Source organism: Piliocolobus tephrosceles, chromosome 1, assembly GCF_002776525.5.
Source record: "Piliocolobus tephrosceles isolate RC106 chromosome 1, ASM277652v3, whole genome shotgun sequence".
NCBI classification, from domain to species: Eukaryota; Metazoa; Chordata; class Mammalia; order Primates; family Cercopithecidae; genus Piliocolobus; species Piliocolobus tephrosceles.
In genome coordinates this window covers 32,524,312-32,531,092 of record NC_045434.1, presented here as the reverse complement: position 1 = coordinate 32,531,092, position 6,781 = coordinate 32,524,312, and positions in this window count along the sequence as shown.

Below are 6,781 nucleotides of genomic sequence, written 5' to 3'. Positions count from 1 at the left end.
TTGTGTTATATCCTCTTTGGGAAATGAAAGTTGCTGGTAGTTTCATGAGAGATGAGAAGGCATGAATTTTAGTCTGGAAGGGACCAAAACCGATAAACCCCACCCCCGCAGCCGTATTCCCCACCAAACTTCACTCTTTCAGTGAAGTGCTCCCAAAGGGAAGACACCGTATTTATTCTTTTCCTTTGTTTCACTTTCTTCCCCAGCACCTACTGTTGTACTTGGTACATTGCAGGTACTCAACACAATTTTGTGAATGAGGATGTATGTCTTCTTGAAATGGGATAGTTCCCTTGACCCCTTTGCAGGACTTGCAAAGATGTTTGCCTGTTTACTCAGCCTGCAGCTCTCAACTCCTCTTGGGACAGGGAGCACACAGGTGAGTGGGTGCAGGGGCCAAGACGAGTGCTTCTGGGTGCTGGCAGTAGTAGAACTCTATGTGGCCCCATGGCAGCATCTGGTACCCCTGTGATCCCTGGAGTCTCAGAGGGAGTGTGTTACAGTGTGATCTTTTAGCTTTGCCATCCATGGACAGCTTAAGTGTTTAATGGTTCAGTGAAGGGTCAGGGTAACAGCCTTTTGCACCTGCCGTCTTGGTACCTGAGTTCTTGTCCAGCATCGAGGAAGAATCAGGTTATGTGAATGAATTGAAGGGTGGTAAATGTGGAAGATTTTATTGAGCAGTGGAAGTGGCTCTCAGTGGTAATGGGGAGCTGGAAAGGGAATGGAGTGGGAAGGTGGTCTTCACCTGGAGTTTGGCTGTCCTCAGCCAAACTCTTCTCTGAAGTCCTGCCATCAAGCCCTCCCTCTGAAGTCAAGCTGTTTCTCCCCAACACCTGGCTGCTGCTTCTTTTTTCTCCTTCTCTGTCACTCTGCTTCTGGGGCCTGGGGTTATTATGGGTACAGGATGTGGGGAGGGGAGAGCCAGGGTGGTTTTGGAAAAGGCAACATTCGGGTGAGAAAACAGGAATGCATGTTCTCACTTTGGGCTGCAGGTTCAGGCTTAAGAGTGTGTCCCTTGCCGGGACCACCCTCCTCTACCCAGTATTTCCCTGCCTCTTGTCTGTATCACTCTCAGTTTCACACACCAAAAAGTATATTCCTCAATGCCCGACTGCTGGATACTGGATCCACACAACTCGCTGTCCTCTGAGAATGCTGCTGGCTCCTCCCTCCCTGCAGCTCCAATATGACATCCTCAAGAGGGTTCTCTTACCACCCTACCAAAAGGAACTGCTTGCCCCCAACACACATACATACATGCACACTCTTTTCCTGGTTGCTTTTCTCAAATCACCTTTCACTAACTGAAAGTATCAGTTAAGATCATCAAGTTTGGTTAGTCCATTTCACAGATGAAACCTGGGCAGGTTAATGTGCATTTACCCACAGATAACAGCTAGTTACTGGAAGAGCAGAAGCATGACAAAAATCTGCCTGCTAGGAGGATCTCCTTCCTTAGCACCCTGAGACACCTCATTGGCCCTGTGTGGCTTCCTGGAAGGTGAGCTGTGAAGCAGCCCACTCCTGGTCAGCCATTCCTGGTAGAGCCAAGGCATGGTGAGGCCCACAGCTTGCTCCCTCCCAGCCCTCCATCCAGGCTAGGGAGAGGGCCTGGGCCCAGCCCCCTCACAATCCCTCAGGGATCCTTTTGGCTGCAGCTTCTCCTGCACACTAGCATTTTAAAATTTTTGGCTGCGGGGGGTAGGATTTCTGAGTTCCAGTTTGAAGAGGGAGAATCTGACTGACCTGACTAAGAACGAACCTCTCTGTCCATGTTAGGGGCACCAATCAATCAAACTGTGATTTGGTTACCCTTGAGTGAACTGTCCACTCCAGCCTCACTCATCTGCCACTGGGGGTGAGGGTGAGGGTGGAGATAGGCAGAGTCAGGGGTGCGTGACTACCCAGCTGCCCTTCAGCAGGGACTGGCTTTGTCTTCCTTTCTTCTGGTCCTTTAGAAACTGCAGAGGAAGAATTCCAGCTCAGATCTGTCCACTCCCACAGGGTCCCATACTCACGCACTTTGTACCACACCTTCTCCACTCTCATGTCTCCACCTCTGCCTCCTAGAGATCAGGGAAAGGGCCTCTGAGCACTGGCCCAAGATCTCTCAGGCAGGGCCCGTTTTAGAGAAAAGAGGTCATTTAAACACATAGCCAAACACAAATAACTCCTGGCGCAGATGATTAGTATTCACTTAGCTTTGCCTAGACTTATAACTCCCAGGGTGTCAAGGAGCAGGACAATTTATAAGCTTTGGATTCAAACCCGTCATTAAGACCATTATTAATGATGAGTGTGGATTCAAAACCATTAAGTCAAGAAAGGGATGATCAGGTAGTAGATATCCTATTACCTTGATTTGATTATATGAATGTATAAAATTATCACATGTACCCCCAAAATATGTACATCTAATACGTATCAATACAAAAGAAGGCATGACCACCTTAGAGACCCATATATGTCTTCTGAGTCTGGATTAGGAGCAGAGACATCTGTTTCTGCATACCTGGAGCTGCTCTTCTTTCTCTGACCCACTAAGGAAGTGTAGCAGAGCAGTAGTGATAAAAGTGACCTTATTATGCACACTAGGCTGAGCAGGCTCTAAGTTCCTTTAAAGCAAATATGCGTATGTCTGAAATATATCTTTGTTTTGTTTTGTTTTGTTGAGACAGGGTCTTGCTCTGTTGCCCAGGCTGGAGTACAACAGTGCAATCATGGGTCACTGCAGCTTCAACCCCCTGGACTCAAGGGATCCTGCTGCCTCAGCCACTTGAGTAGTTGGGACTACAGTCACATGTCACTGTGCCCAGCTAATTTTTTAAGTTTTTTGTGGAGACCAGGTCTTTCCAGGTTGGCTAGGCTGGTCTCAAACTCCTGGGCTCAAGCAATCCTCCCACCTTGGCCTCCCGAAGTACATTATTACAGGCGTGAGACAGCCCATCCTGCTTGTAATATTTCATAATTTTTAAAAAATTGTTGCTAATCTGGATATTTAAACTATTTTTACTAACTACCCATTTGTGACACAGCTCACAAACTTGACACCTTGCAACTTGGTTGAGAAATATGCTATAAAGAGTTTCTGTGCCCCAAGGACACACATGATATAGCAGGGTTGCATGAAGGCATTTGAGTCCTAACACTCAAACACTAGGTGCTGGTGAAAATAAGAGAATAAATACAGTGCCTGCCTGCTCTTGGGGAGCGCTCTATTGAAGGTGTGAGGTTTAGTGGGAGGTGTCTCCCATCCTCCACCATATGCAATTCAAGTTAAGCAATGCTAAAACCATAATATGACAAATAACAAAAATTTGCTTGCAAGTTAAAAATCAAGTCGCTTCTTAGATGGGCCCTTCTGGCTTTCCTAGATCCATGCTTTGTCTTACTGGTGGGTAAAGTCTAGACCAGTGCTGGTCTAGACTGTAGGCTCCCTGAGGGCAGGACTGGGGATTACAACACCTCATGTGCCTTAGAGCTCGCCTCATGCACAGTCTGCCTCTAGTGTGTGCTGCCTCCATCTCTGTGGAATATGGAGGAACTAACTGTTCCTGGGTGTCTGGAATGGATGCTTGAGGGACAATGGGCTGAGAAGCCTCAAAAGTCATTTTTTCCTCATCTCTGTAAGTGCTGAAGGAACCCTAAGGAGATAGGTCATTCCATACCTGCTTCCATCTGTAACTCCTGCTCATGGACACATTTGCTGAGCACCTCATCTGGGGATGAGGACAAGGCTGGCTCACCACTGAGCACTGACACAGTTCAGTTTGAGGCAGGACCAGATTTAACATTTTTATCCACCCACCTGCTTTCCTACTATTTGTGGCTTCATATCTTTGTTTCTTGAAGGCTCTGATATTGTGATATAATAAGAAATATATATTTGGTCTTCATCCATGTCCAAGGCACAAGAGTTCCTAAAACCCTTGGAACTTGCTGAGGGATAGGGGTGAGAGGAGTGTCTTTTGTTATTTATAATAAGCCCCTTTCAACCATACCTCAGTTTATGCAAGTGAGGTGACTCTTTGAGGATGGGGCTTGGTTGCAGAAAAACCAAACCTGTGATTGGAGGGTTGATACTTTCAGCCCTGGACACCATTGTTGCCTCCACCCCGCATCTCTGGAGAGGAGTAAAGGGCTGAAGATGGACTTAAGCACCAATGACCAGTGATTTAATCGACCATGCCTATGTAATGGAACCTTGGTTAAAAAAAAAAGAAAAAAACTAAAGGAAGGGGTTCAAAGAACTCCAGAGTTGGTGAATGCTGGGAGGGTGGTGCAACCCAACTCCACGAGTACAGAAGTCCTGTGCTTGGAACCTTCTTGAACCTTGCCCTATATACCTCTTCATCTGACTGTTCATCTGCATCCTTTATAATAAACCAGTAATAGTAAGGAAAAGTGTTTCCCTGAGTTCTGTGGGCCCTGATAGCAAATTATCAAACCTGAGCAGAACTCATGGGAACCCATGATTTGTAGCCGAGTTGGTCAGAAGTACTGGAGGCCTGAGACTTGTGACTGTTGTGTGAAGTGGAGACGACATTGTGGGACTGAGCCCTTAGCCTGTGGGGTCTGTGCTAACTTCAGGTAGTCAGTATCAGAATTGACTTAAATTGTAGGTCATCTAGTTGGTGTTCACAGAGAATTAGTGAACTTCTTGGTGTGGAAAACTTGTGTGTCTTGTGTTTAAAGTGTTGAGTATAGAAAATAGTTTTCCTTTAATGGTCTTTGGATTACGTGAGCCTGCTCCTTAGGGGCAGCCCCCTTAAGCTCTTGTTAACCTACTCTTCAGGTACCAGGAGCCTCAGCTAGGGCTAGTAGGAATAAAAGTGGACATAGGATAATATGACAAATAATGTGGCTTGGCTTACTCAAACCCCATTTCTAATCCACTTCCTACTTGCCGCCTTTCCCACAGGAGTGGCCGGGAAACACCGTTTTAACTAATGAGACATAGATGGAGCTCTGCCATGAGGTTCCTGGGAAATCCTTTGCTTTTCTCATTCAAGCATCACCCTGATTCTTTCGTAATTGAGTCCAAAGCTCATACTACTCGCCACACAATAGCCAGTAAGTAGAAAGATAAGGTGCTGGGGCAAGGAAAGCAAATTTTATTGGGAAAGCAAAAAAACTGAGAAGATGGTGGACTAGTGTCCTAAAGAACCGTCTTAAGTTAATACAAATTTTAGGCTCTTTGTATGTTAGGGGAACGGAGAAGAGGAAGGGAATTGAGGTCAAGAGATTACTGATGATCACAGACATATGGGCAGCAGTGAGGGTCCAAGGAGGTTGTGAAACTTCTTTGTTCTTGGTTAAGTCACAGCGCTCCTCTAAATCTTTAACGTGGACAGGGATGGTGGCTCATGCCTGTAATCCTAGCACTTGAGGGAGGTTGAGGCTGGAGGATCTTTTAAGTCTAGGGGTTCAAGACCAGCCAGGGTAACAAAGTGAGACCTAGTATCTAAAAAAATAAAAATAAGAACAAAAATTTCATCAGGCATGGTGATGCACGCCTGTAGTTCCAGCTACTTGGGAGGCTGAGGTAGAAGGATAACTTGAGCCCAGGAGGTCAAGGCTGCAGCGAGCTGTGAGTTTGCCACTGCACTCCAGCCTGGGAGACAGAGTGAGAAAGACCCTGTCTCAAGCTTTAACATAACATTGTTACTTGTGCATACACCCTCCTTATCTCCTTGAGGGTTAGTTGGGGAAGGGACTATCATCCTTGCTTTAAAGGTAAACTATAAGCTAAATTCTTCCCCTAGTTAACTTGGCCTATGTGCAGAGATAAGCAAAGCAGTTAGCCCAAAACATATCACCCCACCTGGAGGTGGGGAAATAGGAGCAAACTGGAGTTAGTCATGCTAGGCTTCCTTTTCGTGGGTACACTTTCCCTGTTTTTCCTGCTGTGATTAAAAATTTGATGTTTACTGCTTCAGCTGCCATCTTAAAATCATGAGAAAATGATCAAAAGAACCCCAGAGATTTCAGTTCTGACTGCACAGAGCCACTGGATCAGCAGCAGCAGTAATCGCCCACCTCGACTTCTTGTTAAGTTAGAAAAATAAATCTTGATTTGCTTAGATCTTTATAGTATGCTTTGTATTATTTGCTGCCAAAAGCACTATTATGAATACATATAGACCCCTGGGATGCAGGAGGGGAGCACTCCCACAGCCGCGCTTACCTATAGGGACCTGGGTTCAGATCTGCTGGGTAAAGTGCAGGGTCCTGAGTGACTCAGATCTCAACTGCTAGACATGGTTTCTAATCAGAGACCAGGAATCTAAGTCAGGAAACAGGGCAGGATGGTGGGACTCGTGAGTATGCTGAATTTCCTGGATGGCTGTCACTGTGCGGTTTAGGGAATAGGTGGGCAGAGTGGCCATGGTCCTATCACCAGACTACATTGCAATCCAGCTGTGCTGGTGTATTAGTCTGTTCTCACACTGCTATGAAGAACTACCCGAGACTGGGTAATTTATGAAGAAAAGAGACTTAATTGACTCAGAATTCCCGGACCTAACAGGAAGCATGACTGGGAAGCCTCAGGAAACTTACAGTCATGGCAAAAGGCAAAGAGGAAGCAAGTATGTCTTAGCATGGCAGAGTAGGAAAGAGAGAGAGGAGGGAAATGCCACACACTTTTAAACCATCAGATCTTGTGAGAACACACTCACTATCATGAGAACAGTAAGGGAGAAATCCACCCCCATGATCCAATCACCTCCCACCAGGCCCCTCCCCTGACATATGGGGATTACAATTTGACATGAAA